Source organism: Staurois parvus, unplaced genomic scaffold (genome assembly GCF_062004578.1).
Source record: "Staurois parvus isolate SC_StPar_1 unplaced genomic scaffold, SC_StPar_1.0 ptg000106l, whole genome shotgun sequence".
NCBI classification, from domain to species: Eukaryota; Metazoa; Chordata; class Amphibia; order Anura; family Ranidae; genus Staurois; species Staurois parvus.
In genome coordinates this window covers 354930-369560 of record NW_028317902.1, presented here as the reverse complement: position 1 = coordinate 369560, position 14631 = coordinate 354930, and the positions used below count along the sequence as shown (strand labels likewise).

The following is a 14631-nucleotide window of genomic DNA, read 5'->3' as shown; positions in this document are numbered from 1 at the left end:
CTCCTCCCACGGCCTTTCCTTTGGCTCCTCCCACTTCCGGCCCCCAGTCTCCTCTACAATAGAGTCTGGCTGCAGAATGGAGCTCCATTTTTAATAGGAAACACATGACTTCCACTCCCCTTTTTTTTGCTAGTGAACTTTAATGCAACAAACAAGCAGAGGCTGTAGAGTGGAGCTCCAGTCGACAGGAAACATGTGACCTCCACTCCAAATGTTTTAACGTTCATTAACAAAAACAAATGGTGGAATGGAGGTCACATGTTTTCTGTCGAAAGTGGAGCTCCAGTCTTCAGCCAGCTTTTCCAATGAAAAACCTTTTGTGGAAGAATGTGGCCAATGAGGAGCTGGACAGCTGTGACCCGGAAGTGTTGGCTGTGTGCTCCATGCGGTGACTGAGGCAGTGATGGTGGGCAGATGAATCTGTTACCGAAGAGCAGTAAGGAGTTCTCCTCCAGCGAGTACTGGCAGCAGTTCTTCCAGCGCAGGGGGGAGCGGCCCTTCGAGTGGTATGGCGGATACTTGGAGCTGTGTGGTGTGCTGCACAAATACATTCAACCGAAACACAAGGTGTGTACATGGACTGCTGGCTGCCTTCCCTTCTCTCACTCCCTCCTGTGAGCTCTGCATTAGGGCTCCAGCACAGAACCCTGTGTTCAGTTTCCTATGGATCTGAATGCAGTAACACTCCAAGGCCTGGCCTCCTTCACATAGTGTTCAAGGCTCCATTCACCCTTGTGCGACTTGGGGAAAAAATAAACTTGACAAAAGTCACATGACAAGTTGCAACCCATGTATTTCAATGGAAGCTGTTCAAATCCATGCAACCAAAGTTGCAGCGACTTTAAAAAGGTTCCTGTGCTACTCATGTGACTTTCATGTGACTGGAGTGATATAGACTGCAATGTAAACTCTCAAAAGTTACATGAAAGTCGCATCTTAACCATTTGATTTACCCCCCTTCCTGACCCGGGCCATTTTTTTGCGATACAGAGCTGTTACTTTAACTGACAATTGCGCGGTCGTGCAATGCTGTACCCAAATTAAATTTGCGTCTTTTTTTCTCCACAAACAGAGCTTTCTTTTGATGGTATTTGATTGCCTGTGCGGTTTTTATTTTTTGCGTTTATAAACAAAAAAAGATTGACAATTTTGAAAAAAAAAAACTACACTTTTGACTTTTTGCTATTAAACATGTCCAGTAAATAATCAAATCTCTACATCAATTTAGGCCAAAAGGTATTCTGCTCCATGTCTTTGCTAAAAAAAAAAATCCCAATACATAAACGAATTGACTTGCGTGAAAGTTATAGCATTTACAAATGGCAGTAGATATGCTTTTTTCTTTTTTTTTAACTAGTAATGGCGATCAGCAACTTATAGCAGGAATGCGGCGGGCATTCAGACACTGGGGGAGAACTGACTTTGTGTCACTGACATCCCCAGTGACACCAATACAGTGATCAGTGCTAATAAAAAAGCACTGATGCTGTACTAATGGCACTGGGCAGGATAGGGTTAACATGTGGGGCGATCAAAGGGTTAACTGTGTGCTGCTTTACTGTGTGTGTGTGCTTTACACTGTAAGCACACTGCTTTGTATGGCTCTGCTATGCAAAGCCATACAAAGCAGTGTGCAGGAGCTGACAGGGAAGAGATCTGTGAACGCCAGGTGCTCACAGGGAATCACGGGCTGGGACCCAGTGATTGACAGCTGAGCCCGTGAATGGCAGAGTGGGTAGGGCGCGCACGCCCCCTACCCAGAACTGCAAAATCATGTATATATATGAGATTTTTCGCACCTGTGCCTCCCTGTAGCAGTATTTCTGCTATACGGTGGTGCGGAAGAGGTTAATGTTATCAATGCAACAGTAAAGCCAAAGTCGCACCCATCCAAAGTTACATCAAAGTCACAATGGAAATCGCACGACTTTGGAGTTACATAAGTGTGAATGAAATCTGTGCCTTTTGCAGGGCTGTGTTTACCAGCACAGTGATGGACAGGTGTTCCGGGCATCCCGTTGTCGGCTGTCCCATAGCAGTTAATTGGGATGCAGCGGTTGCACGGACACAGCTGCTGCTGCCATTATGACATCTATGTGGATGCTTCTATCCAAACACAACCTAGGGTTCATTTGGGACTCTGCGCCCCCACCAACAGGAATGTCACATTGGGAGCAGCAGCTGTGCCCGTGCATTTATTGCATCCCAGTTAACAGCTATGGGACAGCCGACAGAGAGATGCCCTAAACGCCTGTCCATCCCTGTGCCGGTAACCATGGGCCTGCACGGATTAAAATGCCCAGTGTGAATGAGGCCGATGGACCCATACGCACTGGGTCCATCAGCTGCAGCCACCGGGATTGTGTGTAAAACTGACAAGCGAACTCCTGTCTATTAGGTGGAAGCATTTTGGGCGGCTGCACTACTGCTTAATTGCTTTCATATACCCCTGGTATCGGTGCCGCTGTCATGTATTCCGGACTCTGGACTGGCATAGCGGGTGCCTCCGGGCTAATGGGGAGAGAGGCCCTGCTCCCTGTCCCTGGTTGAGTCATTCACTAGGCAGCTGTACAAGTGCGGAATGATCTCAGCCTTCAGTGATTCTAAGGCTGGGTTCACACTGATGCAGTGCGGAATTCGCAGCGAATTTTGCACTGCATCAGAATCGCACCCCGTTCTTGTGAACCGCTGCAGGTGTGTATGTTAAGTTAATAACACCCCGAAATCAGTCCGCAAAACGCGGTGCGATGTGCAGAATCGGATCACATAGGTGTGAATACCCATGCGATCCGATTCTAGTGCGGAACAAAAAAAAATTGCGGACCATTTGCACTTCGGACCAGGTTTTTCTGCAGGATCTTTCTGCCAGCACCATCTGGTGTACATTTCATTTTGTTAGGCATATGTGCATATACCCTTAAGAAACTTCACTCTTTCAGTCAACATTGACTATGTTTAATCCTTATGCTGCTAGCAATAGATAGGAAAGTATATTGCATTTACCTGTTTTAAACTTTTTTTTTTTTTTATATACATTTCTTCAGTTACACCCTAGATTCTGTGCCTAGGCAAATGATGTCCTACATCCCAGGAATCTTTAGGGGGGAGGAGGGGCTTTCTTGGCTAAGCAAACACCCTGTTTGCATGCCTGAGCTAAGAGCAGATGGATTACAGGAAGTAAATGCTACAGGAATCATCTGCCCTTACTCAAGATGGCCACAGCTAAAAATGCTTGGGCTGTTTTTCAAAGTGATTTCTCAGCAAAATAAAAAATTAGACATGGATGGATGGGGGAGTTTGCTTTGAATATTAAAAATGAATTAAATAGTGTTTTTGATTTGTGTTGCTCAGATGCAGTGTAGTTAATTTTTAAGGACTTATGCACATGGATGCACCTGGGAGCCACATTTGTTCGCTTTCAGTCACAACCTGTACAAGTCAATGACAGGCTCTAATTTTTACGTTCTAAAACCAATAAAAAAAACTTATCTCCCTAATCACTATCTTCTCTAGAATGTACACTGAGCTGCACATGCACATTCTCCGTACCCCTAAGTGACATCTGAAGTCCTGCATCCAGAAGAATCAGAGAAGATGATTCCAGTGTCAGGAGGTTAGTATTTGTGGACTTCAGTTCTGCTTTAACCCTCCTCTACTTTATCCAAAGTTTTATCTTTAAATATACTTTCACTAGAGCGCTTTACCGAGCTTTAATAAGTGTTGTAAGAATTAATTATGGGAAAAAGGAAAGATCCTTTCACCACCTACTCTACACTGCATTCATTCAATGATAGAAGGTGGTGACAGGTCCAGGTTTTACATAACTGGTTTGTACATCTTGTTTCTTGCAGGTGCTAGTGGTGGGCTGTGGCAAAGTGAAAGGCTATATGATGCTGGATGCCAGAATCTGACCAATATTGTTTTGAGTGAAGTGGTCATTCGCCAAATGAACGAGCAAAATGCCAAACGAAGACCTCTGATGACATATCAGTTGATGGATGCCACACAGACTACATTTTCTGATTCTCACTTTCAGGCTGTGTTGGATAAGGGGACATTGGATGCCATACTCCCTGATACAGAAGAAAGAACTCTGGAAACTGCTACAAAGTTGCTGGTTGAAATTGGTTGTGTCTTGCAATATGGCGGACGATATGTTTGTGTATCTTTGGCTCAAGGCCACGTCTTGGACAAACTAGTAAATCAGTTCTACCAAGGTGGATGGATGGTTCGAGTTCATCAAGTATCAGAAGCAGCAGCAATGAGTCTGGCAGTCAGTTTCCTTTACTAGTATTTTTATTTGTGATGCGACTGATGCCAGGGTTTCCACAAGTCTTGGAAATTATGGCTAAGGAGGGCGCCAAGCCGCTGCGTTGTTCAAGCCCTGATGAACTAATGGCAGCAGTGAAAGAACAACAGCAATATGCACTAATCCGTAACCGCCTGAACCAAAATCAGAGTTCTCAGGAAGTGTCATTAGACTTGTGTGATGGAGATTCTGGAAGAATTTGTTACACCTTTTATGTGGTAGATAGTCTTACTGTAGGACTATCTCATGCCAATTACTTTGCAATATTTATAAGTAAGCTGGGCTTTCTTTTTTTTTTTCTTCTTCTTATGTCCTAATATTCTTTCTGTAATATTCTGCACTTAATGTAATATGAATAAGTCAAAGTCCGAACACCACTTTAAAGGGGACTATAATTAGCTACTCTTCTAAAGGATTTCCCATTTTAAATTTAAAGGAATTCACATACAATACAAATTCAGATGTTATATGTATGTATATATGTATGTGTCTCTATCTATATATATTCCCTTCTAGATTGTAAGCTCGAAAGAGCAGGGCCCTCGATCCCCTCATGTTTTGCATTGTATTGGTATTGTTCTGTCACATGTTCTGTCCCCCTTTGTAATGTACAGCGCTGAGTGAACTATTGGTGCTTTATAAATACTGTATAATAATAATATCTTCTTTTTTTTTTCCCTTTAATTTTCTATTTTGTCCATTTTTCTTCTTTTCTCTTCTGTCAGCATCTTACTAACACTCAAATCCTGGTAGCAGTGGTGCTTAATTAAAGTAGAACTCTAGGTTTAATTTAATTTTAAATATTTTTTGGGGCCAAGCTGGTCCAAACAAACCATTTCCATTACTAAAACATACACCTGCTGTATAAACTGTATGTTACTTCAGCTGCGTGCAGCATACAGTGTTGTGTTCCAGGCAGTCAGCTAGAGACTTTCTGTCCCATTTCCAGGACAAAAACAAGTTAGCCTGAGCTTTGCTCAACCAGTCATAGAAGGCCTTGTATTAATTCTAAAAATGCAAAGCTTCATGTGAATGGCTGAGCAATGCTCATCCTAGCTGGATATTGTTCCAGGAATAGAGCAGGAAGTCCATTACTGCTGCTAGAACACAGCGCTCTCATTGCCATCTTTAACGCAAGGCAAACTGGCAGCTGCCCCGGGCCCAATCGTTGTGGGGCCCAAAAGCAGCTGCCCCTTGAGCCCTTTGTCTTGAAGGATCCCGGTGGCAGCAGGAGCAGGGGGAAGGCGAGCATCGAGGGCAGCTAGGATTGAGAGCCTATGAGCAGGAAGACTTCCCCTGACACTGAGCAGCAGCGGGTGCAGCATCCCCAACGGCGGTGCCTCCCAGAGCATGGAAACCTCTCGGCTCACAGCTCCGACAACTAGGGGACAAGCTGACCAGGGGCCCAGAGGACAAGGATGGGCTGGAGTGCAGATAGCCAGAGGCCACAGAGCAGGGGAACGAGCAGATCACCCAGAATCAGAATGGCCGCAGCCTGCTGCTGTCAGGTACAGAGCATCACACATACCTACTGGCAGACGGACTGGGACAGGGAGGCACGGGAGGAACTGAAGACAGGGCTAGGGTCTCTCTCTCTCACACCTCTCACCCCACCCCCTTTCTCCCCCTCACCTCTCTCTCATACCCCTCTACCCCCATTCTCCCCCCTTCCCAACTCCCCTTTCTCCCACCACCTCTCTCCTCCCCCCCCCCTCCTTATTGAATTTTGCTCTCCACCTGCCCTGGGCCATACAATAAGTAGCAGCTAGACTCAAAATAAGTTTACTACACCAGATCAGGCAGTGATTGTGATTGGTTGCCAGAGGTTACAGCATATCCTTACTGATTAGTTGCTAGAGGATACAGCACATAATTTCTGCTTGCTGATTGGTTGCTAGAGGTTACTGCACATCATTACCGCTCACCCATTGGTTGCTGGGGGGGTAGCTTGTGATCAGTGGCAATGGTGGTGGTGGGTGCAAACGGGATGAGTGACAACTTCAGACTCCACTTAGAGCAGAACTAAAGTCTATATTTAAAATGCAAGCAGTAGACCTTTTACCGCAGATGATACACACAATGGGGGTTAATTAATAAAGCTGCAAAATCTGGTGCAACTCTGCATAGAAACCAATCAGCTTCCAGGTTTTATTGCCAAAGTTTCATTGAACAAGCTGTTATAAGATGCTTGGCTGCCATGCACAGCTGTACCAGATTCTGAGGGCTCTAGTTTTAGTAAATCTACCCCACTGTCTCTGCTGCAACAAAATAAAAATGTAGACCAAGGATTTCCTGGTCACCATTATGCATTAAAGGTTTAATTTCACTTAAAATAGTTTGTTGGGCCAAGCTGGCCCAAACGCACTATTTCCATTACCGATGCATGCGCCTGCTGGCAGTGCTGTATTAACTGTATGCAGCATTAACTGCATACAGTATACAGCACTCAGGGCCATCTTTAACCGTTAGCCGCCCGGCCAATGGCCGTTTGGCGGCTTGAAAAGCGCTGCAGCTTTCCGGGTGCACGCCATTTGGCGTGCTCCCGCACATGCGCGGTTTGCGCGGTTGCAGAGCGACGCAGCAGTGCAATCTGTCACCGCCCGTGCACCTCGGACACGGCCGATGACAGATCCGAGTACCGGCTCCCGTTGCTGGTACCATGTGACCTGCTGTGACCAATCACAGCAGGTCACATGACAGTTGTATACAATGGATGGCTTCATTCATGATGCCATCCATTGTATACTAGTGCCCAGCTGTGAATGGTCACAGCTAATCACATGCACATGTCATGTGATTAGCTGTGACCAAATCACAGCTAAGCACAAAAAAAAAAAAAAAGCTGAATGAATCGATTTCATTCAGGTAAATGCTTGCTTATAGCAAAGTAATTCTTTGCTATAAGCAAATTGTGTAAAAAAAAAAAAAAATACTGATCACTTCCCCAAAGTAGTACAGTGTTACTATGGTAACATTGTACTATTTTGGTCATAGTAAAATATGAAAAAAAATCTTAAAAAAAATGTAATAAAAAAGTAAATATAATAAAAAAAAATTAAAAAAATATATATATTTTTTTTTTCATACTGTCACCAGTCAGTGTCGCTGTTCACCGCCATGCCAGTTATATGATGACGCTGTACTGCACTGGTGACAGTATGTAAAAAAAAAATAGTGAAAATAATTTTTTTAATTTTTTCATTTTCCGAAAAATTATGACAAAAAAATACAACTTCAAAAAACTCGCCATGCCTCTTATGAAGTACGTCGGACTGTCTACTCTGCAAAAAGGGGTCATTTGGGGGATATCTGTACTGTTCTGACATTCTTGGACCTCAAGATATTAGATTGGCTGTCAGTACTTCAGGATTGATCAATATTCAGATCTATACCATAGTTTGTAAACTCTATAACTTTCCTACAAACTAAAAAATACATCCTGATTTGGGTTATTTTCACCAAAGACATGTAGCAGAATACATCTCGGCCTAAATTTATGAAGAACAATTATTTATTTGTAAACTTTTATAACAGAAACAAACAAAAATGTGTTTTTTTTTCAAAATTTTTGGTCTTTTTTTGTTAATTTAGCAAAAAATAAAAACCCCAGCGGTGATTAAATACCACCAAAAGAAAGCTCTAGTTGTGTGAAGAAAATGATAAAATTTTAGTTTGGGTACAATGTTGTATGACCGCGCAATTGTCATTCAAAGTGTGAGAGCGCTGAAACCTGAAAACTGGCCTGGGCAGGAAGGTGTAAAATTGCACGGTATTGAAATGGTTAATAATGATTCCCGGAACAACTGGTCAAGAAAATATATCCCTCTCTACCTCCACTAATGAAAGCCCTTCAGTTTCACTAATTCTGGATACCCAGGATTACCCCAAATGGGGGAAATGTCTAGAAACCCACTGATGCTTAGAGTAGTCTTAAAGCATCCCATACTGGAGAGCCAACTCCAAGTGGGAGAGTGCCGGAAGAACTGGGTTGGTTAATACAATCAGCCTAGCCACTGAGTCTGAGTGATTTAAGAGCCCTTATCCAGTTAGTTGCTGAAGCTGTGCCACTAGGTAATACATTCTAGGATGTGGGACGGGTAGCCATATTGTAAGGCCGACAGACTGATTCTGGCCTGTTGTTTCTTCCATATTAGATCTAAAAATTGGGAGTCTATTCAGGAGAACCACAACTTTGCTATCCATATAGGGGAGTTGTGAAAAACATATAGGCGCTGCGGTGACCAAATCATTTTGATCAGGTTTACCTGCCCTACCACTGATAGGGGAAGCTTACGCCAGGCCTTACATTTCGTTTTGTGCTTATCTAGTAGCGGAGCCAGATTTAGTTGTAGGTACTGATTAGGATCAGGGGAGACATATTTAAAGGACGTAGTGACCGGTATCTGTGAGGTACAAGCTGGTAGGGGCAAATTTAGTGTCTCCAGGGGCATAAGGGCAGATTTATTCCAATTAATGATGAAACCGGAGTATTTCCCAAATCAAGTGATAAGATCCATGAGTGCCTTCAACGAGTTGGCTGTGTCACCTAAATGTAATAGGGTGGTATAGGCATAGAGGGATATCTTTTCCTCTGTGTTTCCTCTGTGGACAGAGTTGCAGATCATAATGGCCAGAGGCTCTATTGCCAAGGCAAGAGCAGGGGGGAGAGGGGTCACCCACCCCTGCCAAGTGCCCCTTGGAAAGTTTGTTATTTATGTGAAGTCTGTCTAGTTAATACAATTGATGCCCAAGCCAGACCTAGAGAGTACTTCCCAAAGATAGGGCCATTCTACACTGTCAAACGCGAGAATGGACCTCCTTCCCCCAGGCTGATCCTCATGAATCCGTGTACCAATGACCTTAGCCTGGTCACCAAGACTCGAGCTAAGAGTTTAATGTTTCTATTCAATAAAGAAATGGGGCAGTACGAGTATGACAAAAGCTTCTTTCCAAGGTTTCGGGAGTAAAATAATTATAGCTTCCTGCATAGAATTCGGCAGTTCTTTTTTTGTAATTTCCATTTTTTTTTTAATTCTATAACTTTGATTGAACTAATATCTTATAATCTTGTTATTAAAGTTGTCACTTAGGCAGTTCCTGTTAAAGGGAGACAACGCCCTGTCCCCCCCTGAATGGTTTTCCTGCATTTTCACTCTGGCACATTTGCTTTCAGTAAGCTTTGTAAAAACTTACTGAAGCACATGGTGCACAAATGCTTGTACTGGGCAGTGACATACCCACACAATCATAGTACTTTAGCAAACTAAAGCAGCTGTAATCCCTAACTGGATGACATAGTAACCAGGCAACTTTTTTAATTTTTAGGAAGTATTTGTGGGCTAGAAAACACACAGGTCAAACTTGGATTTAACTTCTATGTGAGGTGAACATATTTTCTTTACTGTAGCTCTTATTACATCCAGGGTGATCTTTGTCAGTCACATTCTTGAAACTTGCAGTTTAAGAAGTTACTGCTAATAAGACCCACTATTGCAAAAACCAGGTGTATAGGAAAAATATAGTGGCAAGGTCACCCACCCCCAAAACACTAATAAAATCATACAAGGATGAAAATAAGTTACATTGGGAAGTTGAATATCTATTTTATATTTTTTTGTTACTGCAGTTACTTTTGGATTCCTGTTTTCCAGTTCCCCAGGGAAGAGAAACAGAGTGGCTGTTTGGTTCTGAACCTGGATGGAGACAATTGGCTAGAAGCGTTGGGTTCAGTCGTCTGATAATCGTGGCCTTGCATAGGGATCAGCACTTTGAAAGCATGGATTGTATTCAGTCAGAGCTGTCTGCTAAAGTTCTAGAACTAGCTCTGTCAGGATTGGCAGATAACCAGCAGGTAAAATTGTGTGCTGCCACCACTGTAGCCCACTGAGTTTGGAATCTTAAGGCTAATTATCTCTAAAACATAAATGCTGGTCTCTAGGTTGACCTGAACAATACAATACAGACTCACCTTGTACAGATTCTTCCCAATCACACACTCCCTCCATTAGTACAGATCCCCGGTAACCACCAGTACAGACACCCCAGTACACCTCCTGAAGTATAGACAACCCTCAGTAAAGACATCTTGGTGCGGACCCTCCCCAGTAAGGACTTCCTCAGTGCAGTCACCCTCAGTACAGATCCCCAGTACAGATTCCTCATTGCAGAAAACCCAAGTGGAGTCCCCCTCAGTTTAAACCTTCCCAATGCAGATTCACCCTGTACAGTCCACATAAGTACAGACCCCTCCTGAGTACAGACCCTTCCATAGACACACCCAGTACAGAACCCCTGCACTAATGACCCACCCAGAAAACACAACCCTCAGTACACAAACCATTATTGCACACACATTTGCTGTGTTGCTGATGCTCTGGTCAAAAAGGTTCTGCTGTCTGTCCTCCGTAGAGGGGTATACCTTCTTCCCCGTTTTACAGTCGAGACGGCGCACACAGACGGGACAGCAGTGCAGAGTTCATACTCTTCCAGTCCCCTAGAAGGATCGGCCTCAAGCGGAGATCTGCCTAGGTGAAAGATCAGCCGCGAAGGATGCAACCTCTAGGGGGTGCTGAAACAGTATAGAAATTCATGTATGACTTTCACATCAAAGATCAAAAATGCATGCTATTTTTGAAACACCGTGCTCTGCAAAGTATGGTAGTGTGCTTCAATGCAGTTAACTATGGACATGACCCTATGCAGACATTCCAAGGATAGACACTCTCAGTACAGAATCGCCTTGTACAGGTCACCCCCCAACTACAGACGCCTCCAATGGAAAAGACCCCCCAGTAACCACCAGTACAAACACCCCTCAGCACAGACACTCCAGTGCACCCCCAGAAGTATTGACACTCCTCAGTGAAGACATCCGAGAGCAGACCCCCTTCAGTAAAGACTACAAATTCTGAATCAATCCTCTGCCCACTGCTTTACACCCTTTTTTAGCAAAATTTCCACAACAGGGATTTTTAGTTCACATGTATTTCAATACATGTTTAAGGTGGCCAACTGCGTCAAAATTAAACTTCTCTGGCCAGGCTCTACTCTACTCTGAAAAATGCAAATGCTCTAGTGGATATAGTGCCATTATAGGGCAGATAGGCAAAAGATGAAGAAAAGCTACAGGTGCAGGTCTGGTTACAGACCTGGACAATGCAATACAGACCCACCTTGTAAAGATTCATCCCGATCACACCCCCCCTCCATTAGTACAGATCCCCAGTAACCACCAGTACAGACATCCCAGTACACCTCCCGAAATATAGACAACCCGCAGTAAAGACATCTTGGTGCGGACCCTTCCCTGTAAGGACTCCCTCAGTGCAGTCACCCTCAGTACAGATCCCCATAACAGATTGCCCATTGCAGAAAAGCAAAGTGGAGCCCCCTTCAGTTTAAACCTTCCCAGTGCAGATTCACCCTGTACAGTCCACATCACTACAGACCCCTCCTGAGTACAGACCCTTCCATAGACACACCCAGTACAGAACCCCTGCACTAATGACCCACCCAGAAAACACAACCCTCAGTACACAAACCATTATTGCACACACATTTGCTGTGTTGCTGATGCTCTGGTCAAAAAGGTTCTGCTGTCTGTCCTCCGTAGAGGGGTATACCTTCTTCCCCGTTTTACAGTCGAGACGGCGCACACAGACGGGACAGCAGTGCAGAGTTCATACTCTTCCAGTCCCCTAGAAGGATCGGCCTCAAGCGGAGATCTGCCTAGGTGAAAGATCAGCCGCGAAGGATGCAACCTCTAGGGGGTGCTGAAACAGTATAGAAATTCATGTATGACTTTCACATCAAAGATCAAAAATGCATGCTATTTTTGAAACACCGTGCTCTGCAAAGTATGGTAGTGTGCTTCAATGCAGTTAACTATGGACATGACCCTATGCAGACATTCCAAGGATAGACACTCTCAGTACAGAATCGCCTTGTACAGGTCACCCCCCAACTACAGACGCCTCCAATGGAAAAGACCCCCCAGTAACCACCAGTACAAACACCCCTCAGCACAGACACTCCAGTACACCCCCAGATGTTTTGACACTCCTCAGTGAAGACATCCGAGAGCAGACCCCTTCAGTAAAGACTACAAATTCTGAATCAATCCTCTGCCCACTGCTTTACACTCTTTTTTAGCAAAATTTCCACAACAGGGATTTTTAGTTCACATGTATTTCAATACATGTTTAAGGTGGCCAACTGCGTCAAAATAATCCTTCTCTGGCCAGGATCTACTCTACTCTGAAAAATGCAAATGCTCTAGTGCAGTGTTTTTCAACCTTTTTTGTGCAAAGGCACACTTTTTTCATGAAAAAAATCACGAGGCACACCACCATTAGAAAATTTTAAAAAAATGTACCTATGTGCCTATATTGACTATATATAAAGTAATTCTCTTGAATAGGAATCAAACACAAAGAAATTATTTTATAATTACTTTTTTATGAAATAATAAAGTATTTTATAATTGGACCCGGGGGCCGGACCAAGAGTAGATGAATGATGTGTATGTGTCATCCATAGTAAGTATAGTAATATTCCCCCATAGTAAGCATAGTAATTCATCCCCCATATAGTAATTCATCCCCCATATAGTAATTCATCCCCCATATAGTAATTCATCCCCCATAGTAATTCATCCCCCATATAGTAATTCATCCCCCATATAGTAATTCATCCCCCTATAGTAATTCATCCCCCCTATAGTAATTCATCCCCCCTATAGTAATTCATCCCCCATATAGTAATTCATCCCCCATATAGTAATTCATCCCCCATAGTAATTCATCCCCCATAGTAATTCATCCCCCATATAGCAATTCATCCCCCATAGTAATTCATCCCCCATAGTTATTCATCCCCCCTATAGTAATTCATCCCCCATATAGTAATTCATCCCCCATATAGTAATTCATCCCCCATATAGCAATTCATCCCCCATAGTAATTCATCCCCCATAGTTATTCATCCCCCCCATAGTTATTCATCCCCCCCATAGTAATTCATCCCCCATATAGTAATTCATCCCCCATACAGTAATTCATCCCCCACAGTAATTCATCCCCCACAGTAATTCATCCCCCATATAGTAATTCATCCCCCCTATAGTAATTCATCCCCCCTATAGTAATTCATCCCCCCTATAGTAATTCATCCCCCATATAGTAATTCATCCCCCATAGTAATTCATCCCCCATATTAAGTCCCCAAGCCCCCCCCTGTGTCAATTCACTTACCTTTGCTCCGCGCGTTCCTCTCGCCGTGTTCCCGTGCCGTTCCGGTGTAGCATGAAAATCTGTCTCCTATGAGGATCTGTCCCCCTCGACGTATCTGCGCATGTGCCAGTTTCAGGCATTAGCAGCCGATCGGCGATCTCCGGCACATGCGCAGATACGTCGAGGGGGACAGATCATCCTGACAGTATCACGCTCCGCGGGCCGGATTAAAAGGTCCGCCGAGCCGTAGTTTGCCCATTGCTGTTCTAATGATTGGTCTATTTGTGAGCCGAGGCCACATGTTACGGATGAGATTGCAATTTTTCCCACGGCACACCAGACAATATCTCACGGCACACTAGTGTGCCGCGGCACAGTGGTTGAAAAACGCTGCTCTAGTGGATATAGTGCCATTTTAGGGCAGATAGGCAAAAGATGAAGAAAAGCTACAGGTGCAGGTCTGGTTACAGACCTGGACAATGCAATACAGACCCACCTTGTAAAGATTCATCCCAATCACACCCCCCCTCCATTAGTACAGATCCCCATTAACCACTAGTACAGACACCCCAGTACACCTCCTGAAAAAAGACAACCCTCAGTAAAGACATCTTGTGCGGACCCTCCCCAGTAAGGACTCCCGCAGTGCAGTCCCCCTCAGTACAGATCCCCAGTACAGATTCCCCATTGCAGAAAAGCAAAGTGGAGCCCCCTTCAGTTTAAACCTTCCCAGTGCAGATTCACCCTGTACAGTCCACATCACTACAGACCCCTCCTGAGTACAGACCCTTCCATAGACACACCCAGTACAGAACCCCTGAACTAATGACCCACCCACAAAACAAAACGCTTAGTACACAAACCATTATTGCACACACATTTGCTGTGTTGCTGATGCTCTGGTCAAAAAGATTCTGCTGTCTGTCCTCCGTAGAGGGGTATACCTTCTTCCCCGTTTTACAGTCGAGACGGCGCACACAGACGGGACAGCAGTGCAGAGTTCATACTCTTCCAGTCCCCTAGAAGGATCGGCCTCAAGCGGAGATCTGCCTAGGTGAAAGATCAGCCGCGAAGGATGCAACCTCTAGGGGG

The 14631-nt window shown here is 44.3% G+C and overlaps 1 pseudogene; it reads left to right on the top strand.

Moving 5' to 3' along the window:
• Window positions 1-414: 414 nt before the first annotated feature.
• LOC149467510 (eEF1A lysine and N-terminal methyltransferase-like) overlaps window positions 415-14631 on the top strand; it is a 62597-nt pseudogene continuing 48380 nt past the window's right edge.